Source organism: Lepidothrix coronata, unplaced genomic scaffold (genome assembly GCF_001604755.1).
Source record: "Lepidothrix coronata isolate B3197 unplaced genomic scaffold, Lepidothrix_coronata-1.0 Scaffold4, whole genome shotgun sequence".
Taxonomy (NCBI): domain Eukaryota; kingdom Metazoa; phylum Chordata; class Aves; order Passeriformes; family Pipridae; genus Lepidothrix; species Lepidothrix coronata.
Genome location: NW_016690184.1, coordinates 11,001,283 through 11,019,112, shown reverse-complemented (window position 1 = coordinate 11,019,112; position 17,830 = coordinate 11,001,283). Strand labels below are relative to the sequence as shown.

The 17,830-nt window shown below is 40.2% G+C and overlaps 1 protein-coding gene across 5 annotated transcripts in view; it reads right to left on the bottom strand.

Moving 5' to 3' along the window:
- ANKRD6 (ankyrin repeat domain 6) overlaps positions 1–17,830 on the bottom strand; it is a 103,491-nt gene that overhangs the window by 42,360 nt on the left and 43,301 nt on the right. For 4 of the 5 annotated variants that reach the window (XM_017824465.1, XM_017824473.1, XM_017824491.1 and 1 more), the window contains one exon: positions 7,029–7,184. The gene's annotated coding sequence lies outside the window, so the exon portion shown is untranslated. Of the gene's footprint in view, positions 1–7,028; positions 7,185–12,171; positions 12,246–17,830 lie in introns of all 5 variants that reach the window. The other variant, XM_017824483.1, reaches the window with a different exon arrangement.

The following is a 17,830-nucleotide window of genomic DNA, read 5'->3' as shown; positions in this document are numbered from 1 at the left end:
GGGTACATAATAGCTACTATTTTATAATAATAAAATAGTCTTTCTAAGAAAACTTCCTATGTCTAAATACTGCCCATCTGTTCTTTGCTCAGCTCTCAGAGAAAAATGGGTTTCTTTTTTTATTAGTATATAATAGTATAATAAAATCTATGAAATGCTCTTTTTCTTTCTCTTTGCAAAGCAGTTTATCATATATAAAATATGACGTAAACACAAAGATTGTGTTCACTTTAGAATAGCAGCATTTTTCAGCAGGTGGATTATTGCATTAGAAAGAGTGAGTTTCCTGGAACTCATTTATCATTTACTGCAGGATGCTGATATATCTGCCATTTCTCTGAACTGATTTTAAGAGGGTTTGTCCAAGACCTGCAGCATTGCTTCCCTTTCAGTGATTTTTTCTCTAGTTCCACCATGGATCTAGTATAAACTACTAAGGAAAAAGATCTATGTATTTTGCTAAAGAGAGGACACTGCCTCTCACCCCTTCCTGCCCCAAAAGACAGTTAAAAACCAGTCAAAGGTGTCATTGTGAAAACCACATCAGCAGCAGCTGTATCTGGAAAACAGCAAAGCCCCCCCCCAGGTCAAGAACAATATGCTTTTGATTGTACTTTTCTTTACAACATCATCAATACTATTTTTAGACTTAGGTTTTATACCAATCAACATTTTGAAGTGGACACCACAGGCATTTGGTAGATTATATGTTGGTCTCTCTTCTTTATTTTTTTTATTGTTTTCATTACATATTTTATTGTGGCAAGTAAAATTATTCAGTTTTCATATGGACAGTTGCATGATTCATCACCCTAAGTATCACCACTGTCTGAGACATCTGAAAACATTTTCTGGGCTTTTTTTTTTTCACTTGTTGCTATTAATTACTTCAACAATGACTATTTAGTAGCCTCCCAGGGAGCATCTGCATAACAGTTGCTCATCACGCTTCCCAACACAACCAGACCAGACTGATTGATGTCACTGCTCCACTGCAGGTGGCCGCCTGCAGACGGACCAACAGCCAACCCCACTTGGCAACAAACACGGGGAGACAGTGACCGCACCCTCCCCAACTGCTTTGTCGACTGCACCTCCGTCCCCTGATCTCCACTGTCGGCTTCACTGAATGTAAATCCTCAGCTGCCTTGCAGCTCTTCGAAGATGTCTTGTTATCACCAAAACCAACCTCCAGAGTTGCACCTGCCAAGCAGAATGCTCCTGGAAAGAGGCACAGACACGTGGAGACCAACGATGACGATCAGAGGCAGTTTCAAGTCATGGGTTAGATGTCACTAATCTTGTACAAAGAAAACTGTTTTTCTTCCCCTCATACTTATCTCTTTGCTGTGTAGCCCTGACCACCTTTATCCGACACACAGGTTATATACTTACCACTTTCCATATAACATGATTTGGGGGGGTTATTTGGTTTATCTCATTGAAGTTTCACAGCTTTGTTACTCTCCCTGCCCTCTCTTTCAACACCTGCATACACACACACGTCAAAACCATTCAGTGTAAGTGAGCTCAACTCTCAGCAAACCCTGTTAGTTGAGCGCTATTTACATGACAAAACAATATCTATTGTCTGACAGGGGATGGTGCCTGTGTGCAAACAGGCACATGCATGAGATATCTCACTCCATTTGCATAAAACCAGTTAGGAGATCTTTCCAGTTGACTGCTGTTAAACAGTAGTGCTGGAGCCCAACCTTGGGAACAAAGCAGACACACGGCTGTGCTCATGGGAGAGTGGGGGTTTATGTTATGCTCGCACACAGTGGGGCTTCTGGATGGGAGAAGTGTTCCTCACCATCATCTTCTGCGCAGGAGCCACCTGCTCCTCACTGGGAGCAGGAAGTGCCATAATCCTTTCCACAACCAACTCCCTTTCTTTCTCCACTGCTCATCCCTCCTTTCCCAAAGTATGTCCTTCACTTCCAGGGTTCAAATTACCTAGAGCACAGACAGAATCTGTCATTCAGTTTGGGGACCCCACTGCTCCCATGTCAGAGTGGTGGTGCAGAGGTCTCCTCCTCCTCATGTATGAGCTGAACCCTCTTCCCTGCTAGCACAAGCAACCCCACAATCTCCTAGTCAGCACATAATAGTAATTCAGGTTAACAGTGCAAAAGACACACTAGAAAATTTAATAAAAACAATAATTCCTACATTTATAGATTTTTTCCAAGGCCAAAACCACCACTATGATAATCTAATGCCAACCAGCACCGAGGCAAAAACTTCTATTTGAGCTAGATCCTATCTTTTATAAACGTTATTAAAGATGTGCAACCAGGCAGTGATCTGGAAATGCTCTGGCTGACAAAGCAGGGAAGAAAACACATTTACCAGCTTTTGAAATGTTTTCCAGCTGGCAAAAGAGCATTGGAGATGTTCTTCCTCTTCAAGAAAAGCACGACTTGGGAGCTGCCAGCAGCGATGACACAGTCCCTCCTGTACCATCACAGCTGATGTCCTGGGAGAGCACTTGGAGATGCAGCGAGGTAGCTGGACCAGTGCCACCCAGTGCAGCACCGAATCACAGACATGACACAAGTACTCGAGATGTTAGGGTATTAGCACAATATTCCTCAATACTGCTAGGCATCTGGCCTGACAGCAAGAGTCTGGCAGGCGGTGTGTTGATTAAAAGCTTAATGAGGCTCAAGCTGAAAGTCAGTGGATGAAATCCTAGGGGTGGAGTCACCAGGGTGGGAGAGAGATGTATTCAGAGCAACATGGGTGGAAATGCTGAGTATGTCCACTCTAATCCACGGAGATGTGTGTGCCTCTGTTGTGGTGCATACTGTTACCATCAAGAGAACATGATTTTTCCAGTTACATCCCATCACAGGGTACTGCAACCGCAAGAGAAAGCACAAATATCCAGGGATCTGGCACACCCTGGAAAATGGGCAGGTGAGAGAAACTGCACGCAGCAGGGAAGCAAACATGCTGGTCACATTCCGATGCACAGGATCACCCTACTGGTCAGCACAGCTGGGACAGTAAGTCCCATTTCCTAATCCCACATGCTGATCCCCCAGCACCGCTTTTGAGAAGCTGGCTGTAACTCCCAAGACAAAAATATTATTGATGGACTAAAACTAGGTGCACCTGATTCACACAGGGAACCACTTTAGGAAAGGTCCCAAACCTGCTGAATCTGCCAGAGGGCTCTTTCTGACTTCAGCAGACTTTGGAAGAGCCCTGAAAATGGTCTCCAAATACTGGGAAGCATCTTTCAAGCATCTCTGAGGAGATCTTAGTAAGGAGAGAGCCTAGCCTTAGTGACTACAAAGTCTGCTGAAAAAGTGTGGGTTATACTATCCTATCCGTGAGTTTAGGTCAAAGATAGCAACGACTGTTTGCTTAAAAAATTTGTTTGCAAGTTGCAAAAAACCAATCGCTATGGGCTAAATATATTATCCTCAAAGAGGATCATAAATCAGTTCAGAAACTTTCTGCAGACGTCTTGATTTCTCATCCAGTTGCTACACCTGAGAGGGCTGCAGTGGAGAAGGCCAAGTTTACTGTTTCAAATTGTTGGCCACCAGCTTGAATGGGTTGATAATTATTAGTATCTGTTAAAAATACCATGACTACCACCTCTTGAATCTCTAGGTCTGTCTAATAGCAGAATTTCAGTATTACACAGAAACACCGAAACACATTTTAAAACAACAGCTTAACTGCACAATTAATTCATGTAAAACACTAACACCAGTGAGTACTGTGTTATTCATGTTGCAGCAAAGTAATGTTGAGAAGTGGGCCCAAGAGAACATAATGAGATTTGACAAGTCCAAGTCCAAGGTGCTGGCACCTGAGTTGGGGCAATCCCAGGCATGAGTCCAGACTGGGAGAAGAACTCATTGAGAACAGCCCTGAGGAGAAAGACTTGGGTGCTTTTGTGGATAAAAAGTTGGACATGAGTTAACAGTGTGTGTTTGCAGGATCCTGGGCTGCATCCAAAAGGGTGGGTGACCAGCCAGTCAAGGGAGGTGATCTTCCCCCTCTACTCTGCTCTTGTGAGACCCAGTCTGAAGCACTGTGCAAAGGTCTGGGGTCCTCAGCACAAGAAAGATGTGGACCTGTTAGAGTGGGTCCAGAGGAGGGCCACAAAGATGATCACAGGGCTGGAGCATTTCTCCTGTGAAGACAGGCTTGAGAGAGTTGAGGTTGTTCTGCCTAGAGAAGAGAAAGCTCCAGAGAAACCTTATAAAAGCCTTCTAGTACCTAAAGGGGGCTTATATAAAAGAGAGAGTGACTTTTTGCATGGGCAGATAGTGACAGCACAATGGGGAACAGTTTTAATCTGAAAGAGGGAAGATTAAGATTAGATGTTAGGAAGGAATTCTTTACTGAGAGGGGGGTGAGGCACTGGAACAGGTTGCCCAGAGAAGTTGTGGTTGCCCCATCCCTGATTCAAGACCAGGTTGGATAGGGCTTTGAGCAACCTGGTCTAGTGGGTGACATCCCTGCCCATAGTGGGGATGTTGAAACTAGATGATCTTTAAGGTCCCTTCCAACCCAAGCCATTCTAATTATCTATGAATAGATCCAATATATTTGCTTTGCTTCACTGACAATTAGTGTAACGGGTCATTACAAATCTATGAATCTGATGCCCTGACTCTAGTCCCTTCACGGCCCTTCACTGGAAAATTTATCATCTGAAGCCACTGAAATGAACCACACATTTAAAACTGGACACATGCTCATTGGGTAAAGGTTTACACAACAAGAAGAAATTACTTCTTCATTTAGAGAACAGAAAAGTCTGTAAAACACCAGAGTATGTTCTACTCATAGAACAGTTTGCACAGCAAACGAACTACTTCATTACACTTGTGATCTAAGTGGTTATTCTTGGAATGAGATTAGGAAACCTAAAGATTTTCACCAGTGGGACTCAAACAGCAGGACAGCATCCCTAGTGCAAACACGCTCCAGCAGTACACCACCAACCTGGAGCATGCTCATGCTTTTTCCTCAGCACTACTGACATTCTTCTCTACTCTCTCCTCGTTAGCTTCTTTGGTGTCATCTGCTTCTTTTCACATGCACAGAGCTCCAAACTCAATATTCAGACCATGTCCACTGCCCACATGACCAGTCCATGCTTAGCCCTGTGTGCTGCATGTTTGGATCACTCTCATATCTTCCACCCTGCATCTCTTCTACACATGCAGATTTTCCAAATAAATGTAAGAAACAATGAGGTTGATTCCAGCTTCACTCCAGCTTCAGTGAAATTTGAAACAACTTCACGAAAGAATCAAAAGCCAAAACAGGGATTCCTCTGTCAATCACAGTTGTATTTTCATAAATTCTTATTTTAGATCTTCAGTGGCACAGTCTACACATTTAAGACACATGTTCATATGCAAGTTTTACCATAGATCTACCATTCATGGTAACAGTTCATCACTTCCATTCTGTTACATGATGTTCCTCCCGAGACAGTCTCTGCCAACTGAAGCCAAATCTCAGATTCATGAGAGCAAAACTAAAAACCAAACTGACCACAAGAAGTGATTGGCACTGCCTCTGCTCTGTCTGCTCTGACCATTATGATTGAATGCACATCTTCAAGACTCTCCAAATCTCAAGGGCTCTTTGGACAGCACTGCGACAGCACACATAAAGAAAAAGGTTCACTGGGCAGTGCAGACGCCTACCACCAACTTGTTCATCTAGGCTCCCTTTATGGTGAACAAAAGACATGGTCCATGCCATCCTAAAGTACATTTCAACTGTCAGATAAACAACACTCTAAAATTACTTACCTTATTAAGCATCATCTTGGACATGCACTATAAGCATCCAAAGTTAGATTAACTGAATCCTATACAAGGTATCCATGAGAAACACTCCACTTTCTGCAATTTGCTAGAGGACTTTTATCTGCCTGATTTCACCATGACATCTCCTGTCCATGGTAAATCACTGTGATTTATTTAGAATTAAACCACGCTGATCGGAAAAGAAATGCAAAAATCAACTGATACAGAAAGTATCAGCATATCTCAGTAATGACTTGTCTTCTGCATGCACTTCAGAAATCACACCATACTCTCAGGTTTAATTTTCTAAGCCCTAAGCTGCTTCTGGTGATGATCCCAAAAGACTGGCTCATCCTCTAGCACTGAGAAAGAATTTATTTCCCAGAAACGATGAAACACTTTAGTGCATGGAAAGCCTTTCCTTGTCCAGAGGATGGGATTTCCTAGGGGGACAGTCTCTGACTTTGTCTTGAAAACATCATCACAAACCTTTTTCCAGCAGGTGCACAGTGCACTACTGCAACACGCTATACACAACCAGGGTAGGAATACATTATATGACATCAAATACATACCTTATTCAAATAATCCACTAAGATTGTGCTTTGCAGTGGATTTCTAAACACAGCCATTCACTATTCAAAAGTAAAAGACAATTGAAAATAACTGAGAAAACAGCAAGCATCCTGAAGATGGTCTCAGTCTCCCTCTGCCACTAGAAACTGCTGTTGTCCACCTGTTTCCTGAAGAAGGCAAATCAGGGCACTGCCCTTCCAATTCCTATGTGGTTCCCCTGTTTGAGCAGGTGTATGTGGTTTACAGAACAGGACATCTGTCTTCCTGATATAGCTGTCCAGGTATTTTCCCATGCAACCTTCGTATCAGCCCCAGGAGCTGGTCCCTCCCAGGTGATCTTTTCCCTTCCTTCTTAGAAGCCAGCCTCTTGATTAGGGAAATCCCATTTCAATGGGATGTTTGACACTCCTTGAGCTACTGGTCCTTAAAAATGCAGTTCATCAAAGGTGCACATGGACGGCAGAGGAGGCAAGGAACTACATACAACAAAGGACACAGCAGTGTGACGTAAATACCATAACCCAGTGCCACAGGTAAAACTCCAAGCTCTTCACAATCTCGAGTTACCCAGGAACTGGAATGCATTTCTACATGCAAATCTGCATTTTTATACACTTTAGACAAAAAATTTTAAAAGGTAATCTATTTTTCACTCACTCTTAAGGATCTACCATTCAGTTTTTTCTGAGGAACATTTTACAGGTCTGTCTCGCAAGGCAACCTCTGGTGAAGGACAACGGGGATTCCAGCTTCAGTCTTTTCCAGTGCTGACAGCAACGGTGAGTCTCTGTACCACGGTATGGTACACTGCTCCTAGGTGAGGAGAAACAAATCATAAATGGAATGTCAAAGCAGAAATACAGAAATTTAATACCAGTGCTTTCTGCAGCATTTAGCTGTCTGCATACACCTGGGCAAACCCAAACATTTCCTCCTGAAGTTTACACACCCACTTCCCACTATAAACAAAACAAGTTCCAATCACGGCTCTCTAGTTTGATTCCCACTAACTGATCTCTGAAAATAAAATTGTGCACCTCTCACTGCTTTGTAAGAACATGGAAAATGTGACAGAGATCTTCGTATCTTCCTATAAATCACGTGACTAATCAATAAAATCAGGAACAGAACACGTTCACAACAGTGTTCACAATTGATGGAAGTCACTTGGCCTGCATGAACTTTTGAGAGCTGAAAACTGCTAAGGATAAATAATCTCTCTTGATCTCTGAAGCAGAAATGATTGCTGAAATGCCAGTTCAGTGACTTCAATTAGAAAATGCTGTTGGAAGACCTTACCATCCCTCTTTCCTACTAATTAAAATCTCCACATAATTTAGCTGATTTTCCTATCCTTTTTCCTAATGCATTCAGATCAGCAGATGTGTTTATGTACAAAAACCCATCTGTAATATATGAAGGCATTGGATAACTAAATACTAGTTATGTCTGTGAATTGACCTTTTGGTACTGTTTTGCTGACAATGTCATTGTCTTGCAAATACACCTTTCTGTTTCATTTTAATTAGAAATAATAACTGAAATATAAAAAGCAAATAAATAAACTGTATCTAAATTACAAGTAGACTATTAATATCAATATTCAAGAGGATGTGCAAAAAGCCATAGCCTAAAGTTAGAATCACAGAAATGGAAGTTGGAAAGAGAACTTCAGAGCTTATCTAATCCCTTCCTACAGCTTGGATGAACCTATACACTATTTCTATTTAGCAATAAACTGTCTACTCTGAAAACAGGATCCCAAAGTGTCTCAGAGGTGGTAGAAGTTCCACAGGTTATTTGCTGTTACAGTTGCACATAGGAACTGGAAAAATAGAAGGTTCTTCTTTTTAAAAAACAAACCACAAGCAAACCAGAAATGCAAGTGCTGATTAAGCCTAATTCAAGAGAATTTTGTTTAGCTGTTCACCTCACCAGGTTCAGTAACAACACAGCTAGTGGGATTTCAATTGGGTGCCTTATCTCTTACCTATACTCTTTGAAAACTGTATAGTAACACACATAACTAACTCTATATCTACACAAATAGTTTATCTGGCAAGTAATACCTAGAATGCAGACTACAATGTATAAAATTTACAGCACACGCTGCTAATTTACACATTATTTGCTAAAGAATACTCATAATCTGAAACTCAGTTCAAAGAAAAGGGTCCAAAAGGTGAAATAGATCCCTATCCCATATTTGTGAGAAAAATCAGGAGGCAGCAATTGGACAGACTGGCAGACAATGTAGGAGGGATCCAGCAGCAATGCTGTGAACAGTTTAAGAGCCCAGGAATGCTATCAGCATCTTGGTTGCCCCTTTTGGTTTTTTTGCAAGCATCACAGTAAAGCAAGAGGGAGGTGCCGAGTGACGCTTCCCAGGCAGCACCATGGATTTTTTCAGGTCATTCTCCCTGGGCACAAGTGTTTGTTTTGAAACAGGCCAAGGAGGGAACTGAAGGCGACATTCTGAATCAGCAAGGGATGCAGTCAAGATCTTAACAGTGAATAGAAGATGAAAAATCACCACAAGCTTCCCCAGAGCAGCAGTAGCAGGGAAAAACTCGCACATTACCAACATCACCGAAGCATGCTTCATTTACAGAGGCAGAAATTATAAGACATAAATTCTGGACACAGTTTTAACACTACAGAAGTATACAAAAGAGATTAATGCAGAAGAACTTGACAAGTTTTAAGTACGGTGTAGTCACAATCACCTCGGGGAACCCTGAATGCCCTTCCAGTACCTAAAGGGGGCCTACAAGAAGGCTGGAGAGGGCCTTTCTACAAGGTCCTGTAATGACAGGACAAGGGGAAATGGCTTCAAACCAAAAGAGGGCAGGTTCAGATTAGATATTATGAAGAAATTCTTATTATGAGGGTGGTGAGGCACTGGAACATGTTGCCCAGAGAAGCTGTGGATGCCTCATCCCTGGAAGTGTTCAAAGCCATGGGAGAGGAGTTGGGCTGCATGATCTTTAAGGTCCCTTCCAACCCAAACCATTCTATAATTCCATGATTCTATGAATTAAAGAGTTTCTTAAGAGAAATCTGAGTGGCAAGAAAGATGATGGTGTTGTCCAAATGATCAAAAATATGTAATTGAGGAAAAAAATTAGAGGTTATGGGATAAAAAAATGTCAGCTAACATTGCCATGTCAGAAAGACAGACATTTCTGGCCCATAGAGATGATAGCGGGTGCACAGCACCAAAGAGAAGTCTTCAGCATAGACGCAGGAGTTGAGCTGATGTTTATCTCAAGGTAATCTCATCCATAAGGCACAGAAAACAAAGACAAATTACCAAGGGTACAACTTCAGAGAACAGATATCAGAAAGACGGTTGGGGGAAGATCCTCCAGGCAAATTGGTGAGGTGGCAGAAGAACCTGAAGAGGACACGATCAGAGAACAGAAGCATGGCAGGATTTGAAGAACAACACTAGGGACTCCAGACAGATGACAGGTGATGTGAGGCTGAGGAGGCAGTGCACATTGTAACCTTTGATGAGGAAGAGGTCAGTAAAGACACTGCCCAGAATGAAATGTGCAAAGCTGGGCTGCAAAAGGCACTGGTGTATTAGACAGTCACACTCCACCAACAACTACTGACAGCATGTTGAGCAGAAGGTATCTAGAAGTGCAAATGTAACTGGCGATGGACCTTTTTTCAAGCTGGAAGAGGTTCAAATGAGCTTACGTTCAAAACCAGAGGAACAACGGTGAGGGTGGATACTAACAGAAAAGCTGAAAAAACAGTGAAATGGAACATGATCAACAGGGCAAAAGAGAGCAGGCAAAGAACTTCTGCCTTTGCTGAAGAACGAAAGGCTTGAAAGAAAGGCGAAGAGAGCGCAAGCAATGCAATAGCTTCTTTTACCAGTATTCTCTTCAAAACAATTGCTCAGTTCCTACACAGCTTTCTGGACAGAGAAAAAAGGGAACCTCCCAAGGACAAGCCCATGCTGCCAAAAGCCTCACTGGGGCTGTAAATATTTATAAGAAATTATAAACTGTCACATTTGCTTAGTGCACATGATTTCAGAAACACACAGGTATTTCCCAAAATGCACTCCAGTCCATTTAGGAGTACGTATTTCTAATTTTCTTTAGGTGGGAAAAGAAGGTTTATATACTCCTGTCTTTTGTATCAGTCATGCAAGTCTTTGTTAAGGAAGTTTATTAACACTTCTTTTTCCTCCACTCCCCATTTTCTATGTATGCACAAATCACTTAAAAAACCAACGCTGTAGCTGTGACATATAAGGGAGCAAATTCTAATTGCTGGAGATCAACAACAGAACTTTAATTATCCACAGTAAGACAAGAATTTGAGTTTAAGAAAGCGTGACTCTAGAACACTAATAAAGCTGTCCTCATCTTCGAACTGTTGCTAAGAGTGTTAAGCATTTAATTTCAGATTAAATATTGCATTCATCTGATGTGCAGAGTTCATTTGTACACTGTATTCACACAGAAAAACACATAAAGCTGTACAAACCTCTGTTTAGGCAAACACATTATTTTTCATGCATATTACATATATTTTAGCAGCATTAATATTAGTTATTATATTGTACAAGAGCAACTTTTTCTCTATAGAATCATCAATTAAACACCTTCATATCCTTATATTTAGTTAATAAAAGGCAAAGCATGTATTTCACTACCTCTGAATATAAATATGTTGAGCTCCACCATTCACCTGGTGTACCTGGCAAAGTATTGTAAGTGATGTTGGAAAATACAATGAGTTATAAAACAAAGACTGATAAGGCTAGAAAATGTTGACACTGATGCTGTAACTATTATTTAGATGTTAATCTTCTAAATCCAGGGGACACAGTTTTGGTTTAACAGCTGATTTGTCAACTCAACAGTATCTTAGAAAATCAGCTGTTCGCTGAAAGGTGATCTGTTTTTTCTCAATACTGAGACTGAATAAGGTGGGGGATTTACTTTTCACAATCATCATCATCGATCAAATCTTATGTTGGTAAAACTGACCTAGATCCCTCTTGAAACATGTTGTTTTTCTCCTAATGGTGACAAATCTCTGGTCTGCCATGCTAGAGATATAGATAATGAGCAACACTCTCAAAAAAAGGGCGAAACAGTCTTACTGAGAAGTGAGTTGCAATTAAAGCATTCCACACAGTAGCCATAAAAAACAGACACAAAATATATAGCACATGCAGCAGCAATTTTTTTCAACCTGTCCCAGAGAAGGGAGAAAAAAGAGAGCTGGCACTGTACTTTATAATATATTTGAGGAAAGCACTCATAAAAGGAAGTGTTTAGCCATTCACAGACGGTGCTTATATTATTAAGTCCCTCCAAGCTCCAGATGACAGCAGAAACAGATGCTCTGTTTTCCTTGAGGCACTTTTGCAAGTTCAACCCAACGAACTGGGGACATGTCGGTCCCTGGCTGTGCACCCTGCAGAGCTGCACTGTTGCACCTCACGGAGAGCTTTGTCTGAGAAAAGATGATTTGTTCGTGCAAAACTGGATGAAAAAAAGGGTAGACCTAGTTGGGCTGGGTTTAACACAATCTATCAGATGGTTACTGTCTGAAGAGTATTCAATAACATGCATTATTATGGCACAATATACTGAATTTCTTTCAAGATGACTGGACTTCACTATTTGTGTAAAAATAGCTGGACTAGGTGATGTTTTAGCAGCCCTCAGTAATGGCACTAAATTGAGAGCACAGTAAAGCCCCATCTCACACCAGGCCACAGCAGAGAGAAAGAGTCTGCCCAAAGACCCACTGTCATAGCTCATACCTGTTTTCATGCAGCAACATCCAGAGTGGGGAGATGGTAATTGGGTCTCTTTGTTCATTCAGTTTTTAATCTCTCTGTTGAGACTGACAATGGGGGAGACCATTAGTGTCAGCTCTGCTAGGACTTTCTGTTATTAAGGCTACTTAAGCTTTTCCAAGTAAATTGCATGTGTCAAACTAACAGCACACTGTGATGGGCAAAAAAAGCCATTATACAACTGCTCTCCCTTTCTATTGATCCACCCAGGTGCAAGGGGGAAGGGAAAAGACAAAACCCTGGAGACTTCAGCCAATTCTTTGCAGCTCCCTGCTCCTCCCACTCATTATATTCCTATTTTACACTATTTACAGGCAATACATTAGAAATTCTTTCTCTTAACTGGAAGTTAATGATTGGGCATAAATGTCCCTGTCAAAGCCTTGCAATAGTCCCCATGCTGGATACATCTCGCCTAACTTAAACCTTATAAAAGATTTGGTTTAGACTAGTTTAATTTCCTTCTACAGTCAATGGAGAAAGAGAAACACAGGATGAGTGTCCCAGGTTCTTGCTGGCCCCTTCCTCTGACCACAAAGGGACCTCACTTCTAATTTTCACATACCTCCACTTAGATGGTGAGAACCCCGTATATAACAACAAACAGGCAATCCATTAAAGAAAGTACTTTGCTATGTCAAGGATTCCATGTTCCTACAGAAAGAGCTAGAAACTGTTTCTAGGCTGTCTTCTGAACTGTAATTATAGCCCTGAGCCCCCATCTGCAGGCCACGGGATTCCCACCACCTTTTAACCACGGTTCATTTCTCCATCATTTACTATCTTTAAAGAAGCAAAGCCATTTCTCATGCCACTTTGAGTACATCTAATCTTACCTATGCAAAACCTTAAGTAGAAAATAAGTATGATCCTTGACCCTATTATATTACAGGGAATTTACTGTTAACTTTGATGGGGTTTGGATTTTACTCCAACTTATGATACCCAGAGAGCTATAAGGCTTGTTATTGTTCATGTTACGAATGGATTTAAATCTTTAAGCTACTTTTTTGAATCTTAGAACGTTTAATTTGTGGATATTCTTGATCTGTAACATAGCATGCTGAAGAATTCTTTCTGCTAGGTGTAATGTCTGTTATTAAAATCCGTGTAGGTTCTTTTAAGTGAACAGGGATGGCCAGCCTGTGATACAACTCCAAAACAGGAATTTTAAAAAGAATGGTTCTTCTTAATTCAAGTATGTGTTCAACTAAATTATAGCATTTCTCCATTATATCTTCCTTCCTCTCTTTTGCTAGTTTCTTTAATGTTTTTCAGAAGAAAATCAAACGAGAAAGGGGAGAAATAGCAGAAGGGAAGTTTAAGCACATAGAAGCTAGTCAATTTAAAGTTATGGCTGTCAAAGGAACGTTAATTCAGCTAACTGCACAGCCACTGTAAGGCACACACATTAAAATCACATACTGTAACAGTCTGCAATGCACGGACACCAGAGAACTGTTACTGTCCTTGCAGGAAAACATACCTTTATATTTATGAACTTACTGGTTTAGTTTATTTTTCTCTGTTTAAATGCTTCATGATGAACACGAGTAGCTGTGTCACTGTTCCATTAAGTACTCTGACATCTTAGCTATATGTTTCTAAGAGATTTATGCCCCTCCATCCAAAAGGGGCAAAAAGAGAGGCAAAGATGAAAAAAGGGCTCTGCAGCAGCGAGAATGAGAACAGCAGAGCTCTTTAGACAACAGAATGGCTAGCCTATGAAACGTCACTTATTCAGCTGTCTCTAAAATATGGGGAGTTTTAGGACCACCATGTATAGGAATTAATTAAAACAAATGACAAAATTCTTAAATTTTCCCACTAGAAGAATCTGATGTCTGCACCGCTCCACCTCTCTCCCTCACCACAATACTGGAACACAAACCACCACCATGCAGTACAGACAAGGTATGAGAAATAAAAATATGGGTTTTTTATGTAAATAGGCATATCGTGAAGTTGTAAGATATCCAAGTTCCAAGACCTGAACTTGGGTATCAGGGTCTCTTTTGGTGGGATAAGGGAAATGAGAAAATTCTTAAAAATTAAATCTTCTAGGGCCATTTTGTACACGAGGTTCTTCTTCTCTTTGGGCTAAGAACAAAGGAAGATCCATCACCTTTGACAGGGGATGGTTTGCAGCCAATTGGGATAAAGGGAAAGCCTCTTTTCAGAGAAAAGACACCTTTTTACGTAAAAATGAATACATTAAAACTTATCTGAAAAGGGTGGGATTTTGTGAAACTATAAAATGTATGGAATTTAAACCGAAGGGGTCTTTTTCCCCAGAAACTCGGTGCAAGAAAGACTCAACACGTTGAATAAATTCTTCCTTGTTTCTTTGTTCCCTAAGTTTATGCCATCTTTCTAAATCTAAAGAGAGGGATATTTCCCACAAAGGGACTGGGAAGCATATCCTCAGGTTGCCCAGACCCACTGTCTTCAAAGACTGCAGACACGCTTATGAAGACAGAGATAGAAGGCAATCCACACTAGGCACCTAATTTGGAGATTTTGTACATCCCTTTGGAGGAAATACTTCTCTTTCCATTTATTCAATGAGAGTCCCAGGTAGACAGGTTGGTTTAAGAGTCAAGTGTCCAAATTTGCATAGCCTGATGTTTCACTAACACCTGAAAGACTTCGCAAAATGACCTATTTACTTTCTCACATTCACTAAATCAACATGTTTAAAATACATTAGCAAATACAGGAACTATTTTCCATCACCTAACATAAACTAAAATGCATACTTTCCATATACGTATGTGAGGGCAGTCAATCAGTCCCATCTGTCTTTTGGATGTCGAAACCCAAATACGGGATTCAACCTTGGTGGTTCCCACTGTTCTTCCACTGCTGACCATTTCCAGTCTTCCCACAAGAATCCAGCTCAGAGCAGATGCACAGATAGATCTGGACAGGCAGGCAAGTCTGTCAGAAAGTACACCCATTGTGCTTCCGAGTGCACACCTGCTCAGTACACTGCCAGCTTCCCATTTGTGGCATGAATAAAAAGAGGAAAAGGGTTCAAAATCAGGTAACACAGCTGGATAGCTACAACTGAATATTTGCAAAACAAAGCCAAAAATGTACCAAATACCTTCTGCTTTATTTGTTCTCTTAAGAGAAACCGGCAAGCACACTATTTTGATGTTAGTCCATCAGATCTCACTAAAATGAATAGATGTGATGATGAAAATAGTGAGTAAAAAGGTTTGCTTTTCAAAACAATATTGTCATCAGCTCCAAAAAAAACCACCAGAAGAAGGGGGAAAAAAAAGTCAGGAGTTGAAAGGAAAACATTCAAGAAAAAATATAAATCTAATTTAAAGTATTTTTGTGGAGGTTTGTGGGGTTTTATTGACATCAATCACTTTACATGGGTTTATTAATTATGTATGCTCTGAATATACATTTTTATAATATAGTCAACAGTCATTATTTTTTTAAGCCATTTATGCACATGAAAGAAAACTAGAAAACCTGTACCACCATTTGATATGAAGGTCTTCAACCACAACATTTGTCAAAGGTTTTACTCTAAAACACTTACTTAATGTTTAAGGAAGCTTAACAGAGAGAGAGTCTGATTCCTGGTCTCTGCTCATATGCACAGGAGGGCTATTTCCCTTTCACACCCACACAAGGATGAAGCCTCTCTTGATTGAGATGTTGTAACAGATAGCTACAGATAAATGTTTTTGCAGAATGAAAGAGAAAGAAGGAAATTAGGTATCTCTGCAGTTCTTTGTCAGACTTTTCAATTTACTGATAAGAATCAAAACAAGTGTAATGATTTTAGATCCCTACAAAACCAGCATGAACTACACGAAATAAAGAAGCCAGGTACTGAAATATACTCTAGTTTTGTCCCATCTACTCAGGTCTTAAGGTTTTCAGATTGCTGTTGGGCACATAGTAATGAAGAAATTTGATTCTTTATTCAGCTGTAACATAAAACAATGCATACAATGTAAAATAATAAATAAAACTTCGTTGACAAAAGAGAGCCATAGAGAATTTCTGAAAGTGACTCCATAAACAAAACCCAGTGATTTAATAATAGGCAAAAAGGTCATTAAGAGGATTTAAATGTCCATATATTTTTCACAAATTAAGGTAAAAACCATTTTATGATCATCTTGTTTGTACTAAAAACAGGAGGAAAAATACTGACTCTAAGTATTATTCATGATTATCCTATATCTGCTGTACCATCTTATCAAGAGAGAAGAAGAGCAGCAGCCAGCAGGTACCCCAGCTGTCTACAGCTGAAGTCCATGGCAGAGGAACTGGATGTGGTCGGAGCAAAGCAGCACAGTTGTAAACCCACCCCAGTTGTCCAGAAAATAATTCTGAAAATCTATGCACTACCAGTCAGCTGTGCTGAAGTTTTGGCATTCAGCCCCAGGAATAAAACCTCCCACAGCTGCAACAGAAAAAATACATTTCGCCCAGTTTTACACCTTCTGAAGAGAACTCAACAACTCCTGGGCTTTTATGTACAACAGGAAGATTCCTTAGAGTTTTTTTGAGCAGCAGATTCAACTGGCATATATGTGAGGCATTGGGAGGAACTGATTTAATTATAAAAACTAATTTTACATGTGATTTAAAAAATGTGAAAGCTTGGCATCTCTGGTAATGATAAGGACACAACAATTTGCAGCAAAATCTAAACTTTATAGTAAAATTTGACAGTTCTGTTTTTTAACCAAAAAGATACCGTATTTTCATAAATGTCTACTCAGTACAAAGAAAAGTATTAGAAAACAGTTAATTGCTTGGTATTTTTTTTTATACATCATGATTATTACTTCTCAATATTGTGCAGAGCTGTTTTTAGAGGGAATGGTATTTCAATTACAATGGTGAAAAACAGTGGTGGTTAAATAGTTTTATTCATTAATTCAAACCACCTTAAAGACTAGTTACAATAAAAAAAACTCATATATAACATTTTTCTTTTTGATAGTTCACTGACTATTTGTTTTGGGGTTTAGTGCACTTGGGAGGGTTGTTTTTTTGTTTTTAACTCTAAGTACCCATTGTATGTCAAAGTATACTTCGAAGAAATCCAGTACCAGCTCCATTTTCCCCACACAACCTTAGAAACACAAGATTAGCTAATAAGGTTTTGAAATCTTTTACTTAGTCACTTTTGACATACTCAAAAAATAAAATTTGTATTAAATGGAGCACACATATAACATCTGATATGGAACAGTTGAAAGAACAACGTTCATTAAATGGGTATTTCCAAATCAATTTAAAGACCTTCAAAAAGAATAAAGATCAAAACAGGAGTAGAAAGTATTTCTGAAATGAAGCTGCACATTGCACAGCAAACACCTGCACCGTCGCCACAGTCAGACACCTGTGTGTGTGTATATATATGCCTGTGTATCTATCTCTGCATGATATATCTCTCATATCCCTCATTAGACACCTGCATCAAAATACACAAGATACTGTAATTGCTACCTGCCAAGATTTTTGAAGTGAATTATAGAGACTTTACTTCCTCGCCTTGCCTCAGAGCTGACAGTTCATTGGGGATATCTTGGCAGAGAGTGGGCTCCCCTGACCCTGTGGGGTCCTGAGAGCAGTTACT